Below are 18095 nucleotides of genomic sequence, written 5' to 3'. Positions count from 1 at the left end.
TCTGATTCTGTTCTGTTGACTGCATAATACTGGAAAGAAATTGATCTATCATATCAGAGTCTGGTATGCCTGAGTAATGTCCTGTGATGAGACAATAGCAAGCATGCAGCAGAAGTTTCAAAGATTATAATTATTGGGCTTTGTGTTTGTATCTCATGAATAATGTCACCACAACAGTGTCTCAATGTACACGCTGCTAAATGGCAAATAAGGATAGAGAGGAATTATTACAAACTAGATACAACAGCTGAGATGTGATATTCAGATGGCTAGGAGTAGTAGTTTTGCAGTGCATTTAAGTAAATGACTACAGAACTGATTAAGCTGTATGGAATGTATAACACTCTGGGCAGATTAAAGTTATCACAGCACACTGCTGAGATGAGGATCATTAAGACAACAATTTGGTCCACTGTAGTGCTAAATTTTGAGTTGTTGAGTCGGTGGCATGTAATTTTAGTTGTTTAGCACAATGTTGCTTCTCAATTTAGCTACACTCAGTGTAAGGGATGTCTGCAGTGATTGTTTCTTGATGCATCTTGTTGTTTGGACTGTGCCAGACTTCAGTTCTACTAGAGAGCTAACAGCTTTTTATGTTTACATTTTACTCACAATATATAGACACACTATATATAGATACACAGGTTATATAATGAGTTTGATTCACTGCACGGACATTAAAGCGTTTTTCTTCACTGTCCAGAATGATGTATGTGCTGAGTCTGATGCTTGAAGGCAGTTTTCACATTCATCTACTGAAAGTTGAAAGTTTCTCCGTTCTCACCTTACTTATTACTATTGTGTTTTGTTATGTCAATGTCATACTGTAAAGCACTTAGAGCTGCATTTCATGCATAAAAGGTGCTAGATAGAAATAAAAAGTTATTATTATTATATGAGCAACAACTTCTAACAGGGTAATTGAGCTTTTCGATGGGCCAACCCTATCAGACACAAATTATTATGCAAAGCAGTGTTTTTATTTAAAATGTGTCTGGAGGGGGTCTTTAAGCGTTTGAGTTTCCATCTGCGTAATCACTACTATATGCACTTTGACAACACTTGGGTGAATGCTGTCGCCTGTTACCTTGTGGTACCATCAAATGACACTAATAGTTTGGCATCATACTGTGCATGAAAGCAGGTTGACCTTAATGTATGTCTTGAATGCAAATATCACAACAAAATGCATCGTGAATCACACAGGAATCATACAGAAAGCAACCCACAGAAGTAAAGATTTTACACCATGCTAGTTTTATTTTTCTACCATCGTTACACTGTGCCATCAAAATGTATATTAAAAGGCACACAATACAACTGAACTACATTTTCTACAGAAAAGGGCTTTAAAGATGTGTGAGAGACCTTGTTCTTATTTCCAATTATCCATTTGGGAAATATGAGGGAAAACAGTGCATACACAAGCTAATAGGAACCACAGCCCTCTATGAAAAATCGAATCAATAAGCAATAGAAAGAAGTACATCCAGTCGTCACAAAGGATCAAAGTGTGCTGATATCAGTGACTCAGGTCCGATCCATTGCAGTGTCTGCGGTTAATGGGGTTCAATCACTCCAAACTTCCTAAGTAATTTAATGGAAAGGTTAGGCACTATTTTTCCGGCACACTCTTCGCCTGCAGTCTCCACAGCAAATGTTGAAAGCATTATCAGTAAAATACTAAAAGGCCAGGAGGTGCTGATGCAGTGCTGTTAGCAGACTAGTAAAACAATTAACGCAGAGCTATAAATACAAACTCAGCTGATTTGAGCTGAGTAAAAGTCTAATTTCAGTGTTACTGTCAGCTGCACTTTAGCTGAGGCTTCTGCTTTATCACATTAAAATTTGTTAAGCAATATCAGTTTACATCTTTGCTTAAGGTAAAGGCCTGAGTTTACAGGATTATGAAGCAAACTTTAAAAGTCATTTTTAAAAGTCAGACATTTTTAATGCATATCTGCTTTTTTTGAGGGAAGAGGAAAGGCTTAATGGATCATTATGTGTTTATTTGTTAGGCTTCAATGTTTTCTCCTTGATTCCTGCAAAACTACCCAATCTCTTGGACATGTAACCGCCTATCAGCGCTAATATTACTGGCGAAATGAATGCTCATTTCAAGTCAGGTAGCACCAAATTAGTGGTCATGATCGTGCATGTGTGGGATAATTTTAAATACATACTGGAAAGTGAAAAGTCCATACTCTTCCAGCAAGGCAGTCAGTGCGGTCAGAGCAGTTAACACAGTTAGAGACGAGAGGAGCAGCACTGCTCACATTATTTACTGAATCAATACCTACCAGATTATGTGAAATATCAACCATTAAAGGGTGCTGAGTGACTGAAAATTTAAAATGCCCACAAATGGTTTATCCTTACAGCTTATTTATTTACAAATTTAGGTGTGGAACTTGTGTCTCCCCCTTCTGGAAGTGAGAGTAATTACACAAACACTGTCTATGCGTGCTTATGACATATGTTTCCTAGCTGCCGTATTCTACTCCATCGCTACTGGCTGTAAAACAGTGGATACATTTTTTTGAACGTCACAACCTCTGCAAATTTACTCATTTTACAATCACAATTTGATCCATTCAGTCCAAGAACATTTGGAAAGCCTACAAAAGTCGCATGATTGAATAATTTTATCCCCATATAACTTAGCAGAGGGCTAAACCAGAAGTTAGTTGGCTCGGCCGGCGGAAGTCTCTGGTGCACATGCTCTACAGGTGTTTGAGCCCATACAGCATGGGCAGTATGCATTCATCTGGGTAATTTCTTTACAATGGGAAGTGGTTTTCTTGGCTTTATGTGCCACTGAGCAACTTTCATAGGAATGAACGGAGCCCCGTCTCTAATGCTGTATCCAGTTCTTATCATACATCCATGGTTGCTCCCCAATTCAGCTCTGGCGTACCAATCAATGCTGGTTGACATAAAATGCATCACCACCAGTGTGCCAGCACCGGCATGTTGCCACAAACACCTGATTTAAAAACTCCAGTATACTGTGAAATACAGAGAGATTTACGTGGCATTGATAGGCTTTATAACCATTGTGTGTACTCATTTGGCATGTCCCACAATCCAGCTTTTAGTTAAGTTTCTATGGTTTTCTAAAATTAAAATAAAAAGGTCAAGAAAAATACACCAAAGCTTAATTAAATCTGGACATTGTACAGAAATTAAACCCAATATGAAAAAGAAATTGGTAAAAAATGTGACACTAATGGCACTTTTGCTGTATATTAAGTTGTTTATAAAACTGTTTGTACCAACCACTAACTTATCTTGTTATTTTATGGCCATTTAAACACCAGAGCTGACACACAGAAATGTAGTGTAATTAAAACAACAAGCTTGCTCTATAATTTAACAGCCAAATTACAACAGCTGAATGTCAACTGGGCTGTTACATTTCAGAGGGGAATTTCAAATCTCCCTTATGAAAAGGCTAAACATGGCCGCATCCTTACCAAAATACCAAAGAAAGTCATCAAAGTCAACAAGGTCTTGTGAATATACAGCCTGCACACAGTGATTAAGCAGAAGCAGACTATTAAATAAAAACACTGAGCTAATAGGAAATGTGCCTCATAAGCAGACTTCAGTTAGAGCAAATTGTTTGGTGGGGCTGAGCAATTTATGGGGTACTTGACTTGTTGGTTCTCTCTAAGCACTGGGAGACCTGGTCAGTAAATCTGAGGGCTTTACTCTCGTCCAGAGATAAATAATTGTAAGAAAAAAAGGGCCTTTGCTGCACACAGTTTAATTAAGGGCTTCTGGGAATTATAATCAACGCTAAAAGAGATGCCATGGTGATGAAGCATAAATCCATAACTGTGGAGCAGACGGCACGTCCAATCTAATATTGCTCATCGGGTAAACAAGTGAGTGTGAGTGTGTTTGTGCAAGTGTGTGTGCGCATCTCTTAAACTTTCTGAAACTGCATAATGTTGTCTGCTTAATCCTGGTGTCTGTGAGCTGTCTTGTGTGTTGGTTTCTAAATTATTGTTATATGGTCCCTAATACTTCTTTCTGTTTCTCTTTGTGCTGTTTTTTAATTAGCCACACCAGCGGTGGATGGCATTGTTGGGTCTGTCGGTCATGACTGAAATATCTCAACATTTATGGTCCCCAGAAGATAAAGCCTTCTTGCTTTGGTGAAATGTCTTCACAGCTAGTAAATTGTGTTGCCATGAAATTTGGTGCAGACATTCATGCCCCCCCTCCTCCCTCCCTGAGGATTTATCATAATAACTTTGGTGATCCCCTGACTTTTCATTTAATGCCAGCAGAAGGTTAAAATTTTAACAATCCAATACTGGTTTATGAATGATTAAAGACAGAAAAAAATATATAAGATGATTGACAGTAAACACATTACACCTGCTAAATGTCAGCATGTTAGCATTGTCATTGTGAGAATGATAGCATGCTGACATTAGCATTTATTTCAAAACACTGCTGTGCCTAGGTACAGTTTTACAGATCTGCTAGCATGACTGCAGAGTCTTAGTCTTCTTCAGTATAAATGTGTGTAGTATATACAAGAAACAAATCCACCTCTGTTTACTTTTTATTTCAAAGGTCATCATAAAGACATGTAAGTTCTTCTAAGGTACAAATGCATAGTGTGAAGCACATTCTAGTTGTGGTTATTCACATCTCAAGTCAAATGCCTCTTATAAAATTACAAGTAGGCGACATTCAATTTTCTATATGCATACCAAAACCAGACACATCACCATTATTAATTGCATTTTTCTTTTTTGATTAAATTGCATTTTTAAGCAGTTGAAGAGGCTTAAAGTTACCCATCTGACACTAAAGCCTCTCTCAGGTTCCCAAATCCATGCTGACAGGAAGCAAGGCCAGCAGCCAAACCAGGGAGCCAAGGGTTTGTGTGTGGAACCACATTTCCTCATTCATTAAAATGGAGACTGGGCTGGAAATACAAAATACAAAGTGACAGGTATCAGAATTAGGTTGCATTCACTCTGATTCCTCAGGAGAGTCAGAAGTTTGGTGAGCCTGCTTAGCTTGCACAATATTCAGGTATATCAGGAGCAGTCCAATCACGGAAGTGAAGCCAGACTAAAGTGAAAGCTTTGTAGAGTTGCTGACCCAGCAGCATTTTTTAGAAAGGATGTGAGCTTGTTTGGACTGTGTACTCTTCTGCCAGTAAGAAAGATAATGGTTAAGACAAAATGGACACAATCAATAATAACTTTATTTACCACACTCTCTACATTCACATATGGATTTACACATTTCTCATCAACTTTGTGATATTAATTTGTACAAAACTAAACCATCAACAAAGAACTGGACAAACACAACACACGAGTGAAGGCCAGTCTGCTTGTATTTCTTACCTGGACACATATTTAACATTTTGAATCCATTTATTATTAAGCCTCTACATGCATTGAACCTCATCACACTGATTTTATTCTGTAGATTTGTAGTTCAAGGTGTAGTGAAAATAAAGAGAGAGAGAAAATTATGTAATATAGTAAGTAATATAGTAAGCACTGCTACTCTCTATTCCACCAAATTAATGTATACTATATATAGTATAAAAACAAACCACCATTGTGAATGAAACCATGTTTCCAGGATAACTGCTGGCAGTTTAAAATACATCACAAGTAAAAAAAAAAAGGTTTACAGCTAAAGAGCCAGGAGCCAAATGGGCTTGAGTGCAATGGTGAAAAAATAAACATTATATATTAGATGGAAGCTCTTAGTGAGATCTGAAATGATGACCTACTACTGTAAATTTAACCAACACTGAAAGACCTCACAGTTAATGCAAAGCTTCGCTCGATGCAAAAAGGCCTTAAGTGCATTTGCGCACTCTTGGAAGGGGAGGAAAAGTATGGTCACACACTAAAATGAATGCTGTGTAACTACAGAGAAGGTTTTAATCAGCTGATGTAAGATGAACCAAATAACACATTGTACACTGCATACAATATTGATGCCAATCATTCATGAGGATGCTGGGACATATTGATTGCAATATTACCCGCAGTTGTGTTATGTTTACTGCCAGTGGATGTCTGGAGTGATTACTTTTATCATTCATCATTGATCAAGAAGTATATATGAATTCCATATGCAAGAAAAACAGAATCATTTAGTTTGTATGATTGTAATGTAGAAAATAATTAAAAATGGTAAAAAAAAAAAACTTAATTATTTTCAGAGTGACTTTCATTGTAATCAGAAAGATTCTTTTCATTGTATATTACTTTGATATTCCATTGAACACCACCCAGAGAAAATATTGCCTTGAGCAAGTGTGATGTTAGTGCTGTTCTTTTTTTCCTCAGATGTCTCTAATCAACTCCTTCAGCATATATTGAATGCCGCCAGTGCTAAATATGAAGGAAAGAAATCATTTGTGGCCACAAATGGATTTACTAATGAAACAGTGAAGAAGCATACATACCTTCCCCAAGACAATTACTGCAGAGATTGAAATATTATTATGTTCTAAAGTTAGAAGACTGTTTCTTACATTTGCTGCATATTGTAAAATCACTGTGTATTAACTCTTCTCATGCATTAAGGGGTTTTTCAGTTACAGTATAAGACACATACGTAAGGTCTAATGCATAATGCCACTTGTGGTACAAATTCTCTAATCCAAGCTTATCAACATGGTTAAAAAAATAAAGACTTCAGTTGTGACACTTGTTTTTTCTGTATAAATGATATGATGTTAAATTTTATTCTATATGAATTTTTATTCTCTATGATTAAAAGCCATGCACCTAATTCTAACGGGCCTAAAAAGTTAGAGCCTGTATAGTTCATGGCTCTACTGAGGACACTTAATGAGCACACACTAAAGTGGTCCAGAATAGCTTGCAATTTACCTTGCTGTCCACACATGTTCTCTGCCTACTCGGGGAAACTTCACCAGTATTAAATCAGAATATGATCATTTTAATGGAATAATTCATTCCTTTAGTTGGTTATTTATGAACATCCTGGAACCACATGTCTAATCACTGATTTCTTGCTGATATACAGCCTGGAGCTGCTCCAGTGATGATTATTACCAGGGGATTGAACACATACAATATTATTTTGAACTTTACCATCCAGCTGGGTTCTTTATATTATCATAATTCATATACTCTTATCTCCATAAAATCACCCCGTGCACCATCACACCTATTCTGCCTCCCATTTTCTCCACTGCAATCTACATAATGGTGCAGCATCAGGTCAGGGGAGGGTAAAACTCATCATCTTTATTTGTGGATACAAGAGACAAAACTCTAACGCAGAGCTGATGCATGTAAAGGAATGAATTCTTGTTTCATGATCAGTGAGCCAGATTGTCTAAACTGGGCTTTTAATGTCACTTCCATGGTAGTTTGTGTGGGCAAGCCAGCATACTTAGCTTTCCTGCTGGTTCCTTGTGCCTCCGATGAAAGAACATGAAAAGAAAGACCAGCCAAGTACTGTGACACATGGCTTTGCCATTCTCTCAAATCAGTCTGTGAAACTTCAAGGTAAACCCAAGATATAATGGACTTTTTTTTTTTCTTCAAAACAGCAACCTTCAACAAGTCAATATGTGTGTTAGCTTTACTCACAGAAGTTACTCCATTTTGGTTTACAATGGAAGAAAGAAGGATTGCATGGTTCTGATGACTCATATGACAGGTGGTCTTTAGTGGGGCAGGTGAAAATAGAAAAAACAAGATCCAGGAGGTCTTGCTTGATATTTGTCCTTAAGTGGTGCAGACAACCATGAAAAAAAAGAAAAAACTAAGACACACCGTCTTCAGATGGTTTAATCAATCAATTTTTAATTGGTCTTCAGACCAACGCATATCGACTCAATACACGTTGGTCTGCTTGGTTGCCTATATGCTTGAAGAATAAATTCACAATATTATTTCACCTGAAGATGGAGTGCCTTAGTTTTTTTTCCATGGTTGTCTGCACCACTTAAGGACAATTAATCCATTTTGTTCCGAATGTATCAGACATTTTCTCCTGTGCAAGAAATAAGCTGACAGAGCTCAAATGTGGTATCGAAAAAGTCTATACATTCTGGGGAATGTATTGTTCTCTGCACAGCTGTGAGAGATTGCACTAAAGCACAAAGGACTGATTCTAGTTTTCTTTTTTTTCTCTCTCCCTCCTGCAGCTGTACAAATGCACGTTTCCAGTTTGAAATAATCTCTCATTTTTCCATATGCATACAACAGGAGGAAATTATTTGTCAAAGTGAATGTCATCTCATTTAGTCCGGCGTAATCCTGCAGGCTGATACCATCTTCTCAGCTGGTCTGAGCTTCTGCCCAGATATATTGTTCAGCAGCTCCCCTTTTTAAGATCTCAATCTACAGAAAGCGCGTTGCCTTTTTTTTCCCACTCTCTTCCCTTCCACTGCATTTTATTACACTGAGGGCATCTGACTAATGCAATGCACTGTTGGCCTGCTGCCACATGCCAATTTATAACACGATAGCTTTGGCTGCTCCATGCATACCAAGTAATGCTGATTTGTTGTATTGGCTGTACTGCCTCTTACTCTGCTACTGTTTTTTTTTCCATCCCTCCCTCACTTACCCCTTTCTAAAATGGTAATAAGTGTGGTAAAACACAGCACTTAGAAATGGTGGAGAGGTGATGAAGTGGATGATGGGTAGAAAACACTATAAACACAATGCAATCGTAGCACTTGAGTAAAATAGGAAGAAGCTGTTGATAGACGAATGCAATTGAGTCAATGTGGCATAAGTCTGAGTAAAAAAGGTTTGGGTTTATGTGTATGTAATGTGTAATATTATGGCTACAGTACAGTAAGTAACGTTTATTTTTATATATACAGTATAATGAAACAGAGTGGTTTCCTTTCAGATCTCATGCTAGCGTTTTTTTCCAGAACTTGCATATTGTAGCTTAGCTTGGTAATTGTTTTTTGTGTGTTCCTCACATGTACATGTGAATATGTCCATGTCGGCTAGCTTTTGGACAGTTAGAGGTGTATTCCTACTGGTTGTTGTTCTTGCTAATTTCAGTGTGACTTGTACAATATTCCTTGGTTACTACTCTAGCTACATGTGCTATTAAATCTAAATGAACCTCGGAAAGTATGGTTTAGAATGCAACCCTAGTTCTATGAGTACATGCAGAACCATCTTACATGTTCTCGCTCAAACACAGTGAAGATAATTTGATCTATTATGGCCAACAATCATACATTTGCATCAAAGATCTTTACAATATGCAACATACAACATATGATTGACTATCACCTCTGCAGAAAACTGCACTGCAAATTGCATGTCCTTGCTCAGCCAGTGAGGATGACTCTTGTCTTACAACAAATGCAACCAACAACAACAATACTATTCTGCTACTGTGGTATGGTGCAGTACAGTTATAAGTTAGTGATAAGCCTGTGATAAAAGATCAGTATGAAACACAGGTTTTAAAATGTCACCCATTCTCAGTTTGCATCTGCCTGAGCTATAGTGGTTCAATGAACGTCAAGCACCTATTTTTACATCGTCTGCTTTCTCTTCCTGTGAAAATGTCAGCAGCTCACAATGTGCCTTTTTGGAACACAACTGCCTCCTCTGAACAGATGCATTTAAATACCGGTCTATTAGTTAAATGGATCATCCACAAACGCAGCTGTCATGAGGCAAAAGGCATCTGGATTCGGAGCAAGCCAGGGAAAATTGCTGCATCACCAGGACTTTGCAGCAGGAACATCCACCTGACTGTTTTGCTCAGTACACTAGAAATGGTTTCTGGCTAATCTCTGTGTTACACTTTAAAGATCTGTGTAACGCTCAAAGATATGTAACTTACAATTTCTCAGATAACCATCACCAAAGAATGATAAACTATGGTTAATAAGGATGCACTGCTCAAAATTTATAGTATCAGTCCTGTTGCACAAAATAATAATTAAGCATAGCATATCTTGCCATTTCTGAGGTCTTTTTTTTTTTGGACCTTAATGCATCACAGAATGATGCACCACTTCATGACTGCAGGTGCTGTTGTAAAGGTCCTTTAGACCTAGCTAAGCATGAAACATAGCATGATGAAAGGTAATTCACTCTTGAAGCTAGGCTTTGGCAGTCATATTCATTGGCCACCTGAAATGAGAATGTGGCCCCCGTCGGGTCAACAGTAGGGATTCTGAAGTGAAGAGTCGGCATAATTATCACTTCCAGTTCCAGACTAGAAGGGATGTGGCGATCTGGAGGCCACTCAGTGACAGAGCTGGAGAGAGAGTGCTTGGATGGGGGCCCAGTAACAAAAGGTTAGCCCACTATAAATAGCACTGATAGAGGTAGTGGTGATGGCAGGAATGGTTGGAAGAGGACCACGCTGGTTTGCAGCGGTGTTTAGTCGAGGAGTGCCCTGATTACTCTGTACTCAGCACTGTCTACAGCAGTGGTTCCCAAACTGTTTTAGACCACAGCACCCCTTCAAAGGAATTTTTTTGTCATGGCACCCTGAGCCACCCAAACCCCAATATAACCAATATAACATAGCCTGTATGTACACAAAAGCTTATTTTAACAATTTCATATATATTATATTAGGCTATAATATATCAATATTAAGTTAAGTAATATAGTCTCATTCTTAATCAGTCAGAAAAAGCCAACAGGTGCTGTGCATATTTACAGATAAGTAATTTTACTTAACAGTGAATACAATTAAATACAGTACCAGTTAAAAGTTTGGACACACCTTCCCATTCACTTCAATGAGAAAGTGAAAGTTAATATGTTTAATGTATTTCTTTCGGGGACAGTGATGGATATTGTTCTTCCACAAGCAGCTAAAACCTGTCTGTTTTTAAAAATCACAATAGATGAATAATGATATGATTAATCTTGTGACTCCCACTTTAGGAACCACAGCTCTGTATTGACTTTATTATTTTATTATTGCTATTTTCTAAACTGGGACCTGAGTTCCTAATTTTGTTGCCTTCATGTACCAACATGTTCTTGAATGACAATAAACTTCCTTGAATCCTTGAATCTAGAGTCCAGACTTGCTATTTCTGTTTGTTTTTGCCGTCTGTATATCAGTGTCTTACCTATCGACATTTGCTATTTGGTGTAATTGGCTGTCTTCGCGGTGGGGAAAAGTCTGCAAAAGATGACTAAATAATATAATGTTGGCACGTTGCCTTGATATAAAAAACACTTTTTTGCAGTTTGAATTACATATCTAGGATGAATGTTTCTCAAACTCACTGGCAGCAAACTGAAAATATAGACAGAAAAGATTGTATGTGTGAAAGCTGAGAGTCCTTGAGCACTATATGCCTGTCTTCTCTAGGGGTAAAGAGATGATGGGTGCGCCTCACTCTTGAAAAGCACATCACAGTGTCAGTGTTTTTCTACTTCATATGCATAGATCTCTACATATAAGTTCTGCAGATACCTTAGTATCAATACAACATTGAAATATGCACGCAGTATCACTCAAAAATCATTCATTTTCTGTCTCAAACATAGTTATACTAAAACAAAAGTGTGTGTTTCCTTGAAGCCATTAAAGGACGGTCAAGGACAATGGTCAGATGCCCATATGAACACTGACACGTTTTTCCTGCTGTAATCATTCCTCCTTTTCATAATGACCAAATGTGCAGTCCTCGCTTTGGGCAAAAATTTATTTAAAAGTTTATCTGAAGATAATATGAAGCTTCAGCAGTCTGAGTTAGTCAAATAAAGTGGATCTCTTCCACAATTACAGTCTTTTTAGTAAAAAAACTCCCTCTTTGTGTCTCGACAGACAGTGTTTTCCTGTTCAGCTGCAGTGAAAGGATTGTAACAAAAAGAGGGAATATGGGACTAAAAAGACTGTAACTGTGGAAGAGATTGAACAGATACATTGAAAGATATTGACTTGATTTGATTAATTTGGATGACTGAACCTTCATAATAGCTTCAAATAAATCTTTAAATACATTTTTGTATGGAAGGAGGGCTATGGATTTTGTCCCCTATCACTTGCATTGAAAGTGCATTATGAATGTATCTTTTAATGACCAGTATGAACAGGAGGAATGATTACAGCAAGAAAAACATGGGTGAATGTTCATTTTAGCACCTGACTGTTATTTTCGGACAGACTTGAAACATTGTGAATTTATCCAACAATTCCTCAGTTCTACCCAAAATAAAGACAGAATAGAGAGAATGACAATGTGTTACAGGTGAAATGCATTTTTAAAATATGCCATTATATGCAATATGAGAATATCTGGTGTAGGGCTGAGATTCAGTCATATTTTACCTTTATGTAGTTTGAACCGAAATAATCTCATTAGATTTTGCATGGCTCATTAGGGTGTCTACCCCTGATTACACCCACTGTTACCCATCAGGACTGTTTACTGCATCAGTTTGCTAATGTGAACATCACTGGCACAGACACACATGCACAAACACACAGGCAAAGGGAGCGAGAGAGCTATGAATCAGGAAATCTTGGATACCCTGACTGTAATGAACCTCCTATAAGGGCTCCTGGGTAATTCAATCTCCATTTAGAAACGTCTCTCTCTCTGCATAACGCGCATTTCATCTGGCTTGCATCAAGATCCGTCTCCCTGTCAGCGAATGAGCGGTCTCTGAAAGTGGCAGTAGCATTAGATATTGCACGGGCATTGGGCCTAACTGCGCGGATAACCTTTCAGCCATGCTAACACTGGGACTTTGGTGAGAGCATCCTAGCGTTAATTGGATGGTGAAGCAGACTTTATATCAAAAGTATGCCTCCTCAGTTTGGTAATTGTTACCATTATGACTTGAGAACACCACTCACTGCATTTCAAGTGATTCCAAGCCCTTGCTCAGTGGCATGAATATTCCACCTCGCTGTTCTCACCAAGCTGTCTCCAGAGAGCCAGTGCTCATCAGCCCTGAATGGGTGTGTGTGCTCAGCCATTGTAGCTGATGCCCATCATGCTGCAATGTGCAAGTGCTAAGCTTGAAACTGGGTAGATATTCCCTTAAAGAATAAACTGTTGTAGCATGAAAGAAGCTCTTTAAACCACCAGCACTGAGTGGCAAGAACTGCTTGTGGAAGGGTCACTTAAGTCTTGTCATTTTTATTTAATGTATAGTATTCAAGTATATGCAGCCCAAGCTAGGTGACATATTTTCCTTACTCAATGAATGCTTCATGAGGAACTATATATTCTGAGTCTATTAATAATTTCAAAATTAAATCAGCAGCCATAACTGACTTAAATATTAATTTATAATTACTTTGCACAAAAATAAATGTTTTATAGAGTCTTGTTAGATATAAGACTTGTAATGATAACGAATGTTAAACAATAAAATAATATTAAAAATATATACTTTTTAATTAACCACTTAAACCAACCAAACAGGCCATATTTTAATACCCTCCTCATAGGTTATGGTAACTGGAGGGGCACTGAAGTGATTTTAATCAACTGTTTATTACCATAGCATTAACATAATTCCAGCTTGTGTGCAATTACATGTACATGTGCACTTGATCACTGTGCATTCATGCATGTGCTTCTGTATTTACACTGTATTTATTGCACACATATTTGTTATGTGTGGTCACATTGCATGCTGTATGTAGTTTCTTGTGATGATGATGGTTCTCAACAGTTAAATTGCTTTATGTATGGAGAATTAAAGAACAAGAGAAATTGAGATGAAGAGGTGTTAAAAGTATGTATTTTCATCAGATTTTCCTCTCAGTTTTTGACATTTTTGTAAATCCACCTATTTTGGGGGCCCAACTAATGTTTTGTGAAGTGGAGTGACAGTTATCCAATGCCCACTCCATACCTTGACTTGGTTTTGATCTGTGCACTTCACTGTGCTCATGCGTTCAAGCTTAAGCAGCCTCCCGCAAGGTAATAAGCTAATGAGCTAATGAATAAGTAAAAATTCACATTCAGTACAGAGGAGTATTTTATTCTTCTTTACTTATGCACTGAAAACCCTACAATATGTCTCGAGAGAAATGTTCATAAAGTCATACATCTCACATAAGCTGATAAGTTTTCGAAGCATGTTTTCAGAGGTGATTGTGAAACTGACTATAGCGCTATGTGTTAGCTCACAGAGGATGAAATAATTTAATCATTGCTAATTAGTGTCACGCCTGTTTACAAAAATAGTAAAAGACAATGAATTAATTTCCCAAGGCCAAATCACCAATTTATCTGGGTGCACCACTGATCTTGCCACAACTGAATTAAAGGTGGATGGGTTTTAAAGTTAAAAACACATGAAAAGGAGAAATGCCCTTGGCCTGGTTTTTTTCTCAACACCCAGTGGCAAGGACGTAGAAGGCAATTTGTGAATTTGCCTTTGATACTTGTCTTGTTTTTGAACAAAAAAATAGGAAAAACTTCATCCAGATCAGAAATAAATATATTTGCCATGACCTACATATTGTAATTCATGTGATAATGTTAATATATGAAAAATCCGTGGACAACATTTTAATAAATACATTACTCAAATCTACAAAAGATAAGTGAACAAGATAAGTGGGCATGAGAACATGGTTAAATTGATGGATTATAAATAAACAAGGCAGGTTTGTCAAGTGCCTCAAAACAAGCCTATAGGCGGTGATTCCAATTAGCAGTTATTGTGTAGGATATTGAGGTTTTTCATTGACTTACAGGGAATTCTGTACTTCTGACAGTTATGTTCCCTCTATGCCCTGCATGCTAATTGGCTTTTCCAACAACATCAGCTGAAGGAAATTATGCATTAGCTGACATTATAATACACAGCTCTAGCTTCAAACCAAGAGCTACAGAGAGTTGGCCGCATGAAGTACAGGTGAGTTAATGTGCTGCTTATTCTACAGAATTTATTATGTCGTAAAGTAGTTGCCACACTGTGAATTAAGCGCAAAATTTCATGTGCTGAGAGGGAAAGTTTCCTCAGGAAAATTAAACCTCATCCAGGATGCCGGAGATGCACTCTCTCTCACCTGCGTTAATAACAAGGTTTGAACCGTGCTCCCATGTCCACTAATGGCCCATCCATCTGCTGACGCGGGAGCACAAAGAGCACCATTTTCCCTGTTCTCTCTACTTGTTTCTAGAGCTCTCTCTCCTCTTTACACTGTGAATGATAGCACCCCAGTGGCATTGTGGGTGATAAATAAATCCTGCAGGAAATAGGAACTGGATCTTGAAGGGGAGGGTCCATGCAATGGGAAAAGAGATCAATGCGTCTTTTAATTATCAGTGTGGCTAAAGCGCACTATTGGGTTCAATGTCAGCTGCTACAGGCACTAGATCTATTACACCGACTTTACCAGCTAGATATTACAATGTACATTCAAGTGTATTCATTACAGCCCGGAAATGTGTTTTTCTGAGCTAGAAGCCATCAATTTCAAATTATTAGAGATGTCAACAGAATTTGCTGGTTATTCCAGCAATTCACAGTCGATGATATGTGAGTGGAATTTCAAATAAATTTAGGTCTTCTTTCTGGTTTTCACATGCTTGTCTTAAAGGGTATGTATCATACACATTTCCTGGTCTATATTTTGATTCTAGGACTGTAATGGAATATTTTTGCATGATTTACAGTTAAAAAAATCAATATTTATCTTATACTGGCCCTTTATGCAGCCCCTCAGTTCAGCCTCTGTCTGAAACAGGCTGTTTTAGCTCCTATCTCTTTAAGGAGCCCCTCCTGATGAGCCCACTCTGTTCTGATTGGTTAGCTCCAGAAAGCAAAGCTGTCTCTCGGGAGACTTCCGACAACTTGGGATACAACATGGAACTCATGGAACAACCTTAGCAACAACCTTAGCAACAAAGGCTAAGGAACAGACGTCCATTTATGGGCATGCACAATCTGATGTCATCACAAGGGGGAAGTAGAGGTACCTTTGCAAACAGAGCATTCAGAGCAGGTTGAAGCCTGGCTCTTGACATTCTGGGAGCATTTTACATATGTTCACCTCAAGTTTTGGACCTTTGACTATGTTTAACATAGACATTTGACATTATAACAGCAAAAAAATAAACAGAAAACCACAAAAAGAGCTTGAAAACTTTTTTTATGTGACTCAAAGCTGTCTCACTATGACCGAAACATTGATTTTAACTGTTGTACATCCAACTGCTGAAGGGTCTAATAAAAAAGGCCAGTGTCAACTTTACATCTACTTAAATTAAGATGTTGATAAAACATACAAGGGCACAAATACTGTATGCATAAACACACGTTTATCAGATTGAGAGGATGTGAGGTGGTGGGTGAGGATTAGGAGGAGGCTGTAGATTAGCAGTGATGGGTAGCGAGGGAGGGATTTGGGCGCGTCTAACCCCTGACCATTAATCCCTACTGTAACTGAGTGAAGCAGATGGCAGCCAGCAAAATCTAGTGACACTGATGGAATCTCGGCTAATGATGCTCCCAATCCGCAAAGCAAGACAAACAGAGAGAGAGAGAGAGGATAGAAGGCCTGCATGCTCGCTCTGTCCCTAAGTGGAAGTGTCAACATCAGAAATCTTTACTTCCACTTTGTTAGTCCCCGTGTGTACACTGGGTCTTCACAAGTTTTCTCATCTCCCAGCGTGTCATTCGTTTGGAATGTGGCAAAATACAGAATGGCTCGATACGCCAGCTTGGAGACTCAGGAGGGAGAAGGTTGGTTTGGTTGATGACAAGCGACCGCAATTGGCTCTAGTGTTTGGTCTAGTGTGTGGTGTGTAAACGTGGTGACTCCACCACTAGGATGAGAGACGTGGGACTGATCTAGAATCATCTAAACTCAAATGAAGCAATTACAGCATGTTGCTGCTGCAAAGTTTTATGGCAAGTCTGTCCTACCAATGACTGTATAATACACAAAACTGCTGCCTTCCACCTTCTCTAATCTAATCTAGTTTAATAGAGCAGATTACAGTTTAAAAGGTACCCTCCAGACATGTTTTAAGACATAAAATAAACTGAATAATGAAAAAAAAAAAAAAATTGATTAACTATTTAAAAAAAATCTTCATTACATCTTTTCTCCCTCAATGAAAAATGCAGAATCTATGAATATGCAAATATTTTTCATTTCAAGTTTAACTACCAGACGCAAGATGTCTCCTACTTCACTGAGGCTTCAAGTTTCCACATAAAACTTGTGTAAATTGAATACGGAACCAGGATTGGCTCCAACCTAGTTGTGATGTCACAAATCATGCTCGTAGGTACTCTGGTCACTTCTGATCAGGTATGACAGGTTTGCATCAACTAATAATTAATGTATGAAAATATCAGTTAATGATTCAAATGAATGAAAAACAGATTTTGTTCATAATTACTCGCCTTTTTGACAGTTTACAATACATTGTGATTCCACTGATGAGTATGTGTTTGTGTGTAAACACCTCATTATCATGTTGATTTTTCATTGGTTAACACCTTCTGGCTTGAAAATAATGTAATGCAATTTGATTGCTTTAATTACCACCATAAGGAATTTGTGAATCTGTGCCATGGTGTGATGATGCTGGATATAAACCTGTACGCTGATTGATATATTAACCTAAAGGCCCAGACATTTACAAAGTTTATCAAAGACGCATAATTAACCAGTGCATGGGTCAATACATTAAATCTTTTGATCTTACGTAAGTATACAGTTCTGTCTTCCAGCATCATTGGCATCCTTTTTGTCAGATCCCTTCTTTCTCTTTCTGTCTCTGCAGCTCTCTCCAGGTCTCTTACTCTCGCTGGCTCCGCGTGGCTCTTTCAGGGGGAGAGGAATCAGCTCATGTTAAGACCTCACAGTTATGATGAAAAGGGTAATCATCCTGTCACTGTGTGCAGCTAGACGAGCGCTTTTAGATTTTGAGAGTTACAGCTGACACCGCTGACAGGCCGAGTCACTGTGCTACTGTAGTCAGAAGAGGTGAGAGGAAAGATAAGAGAGGAGAGGAGGAGAGGGAAATGGAGTGGAGAGGGGAGGGAAAAGGAAAGGTGCAGGTAAGAGAAAGGAAAGAGAAAGAGTGGAGAGGAGGTTGGAGGAAATCTGTTTTTAGCCATAACAAT

At 38.1% G+C, this 18095-nt stretch overlaps 1 long non-coding RNA gene across 1 annotated transcript; it reads right to left on the bottom strand.

Moving 5' to 3' along the window:
- Positions 1-4566: 4566 nt before the first annotated feature.
- On the bottom strand, positions 4567-17825 carry LOC121890127. Its single transcript, XR_006093704.1, has 2 exons — positions 17675-17825; positions 4567-4948 (listed from the first exon to the last, which is right to left on the bottom strand). It is a non-coding gene; the product is annotated as an uncharacterized LOC121890127 (long non-coding RNA).
- Positions 17826-18095: the final 270 nt, after the last annotated feature.

Source organism: Thunnus maccoyii, chromosome 22 (assembly GCF_910596095.1).
Source record: "Thunnus maccoyii chromosome 22, fThuMac1.1, whole genome shotgun sequence".
NCBI classification, from domain to species: Eukaryota; Metazoa; Chordata; class Actinopteri; order Scombriformes; family Scombridae; genus Thunnus; species Thunnus maccoyii.
The sequence above is the reverse complement of the archived record's forward strand: the minus strand, read 5'-3'. Positions and strand labels throughout refer to the sequence as shown.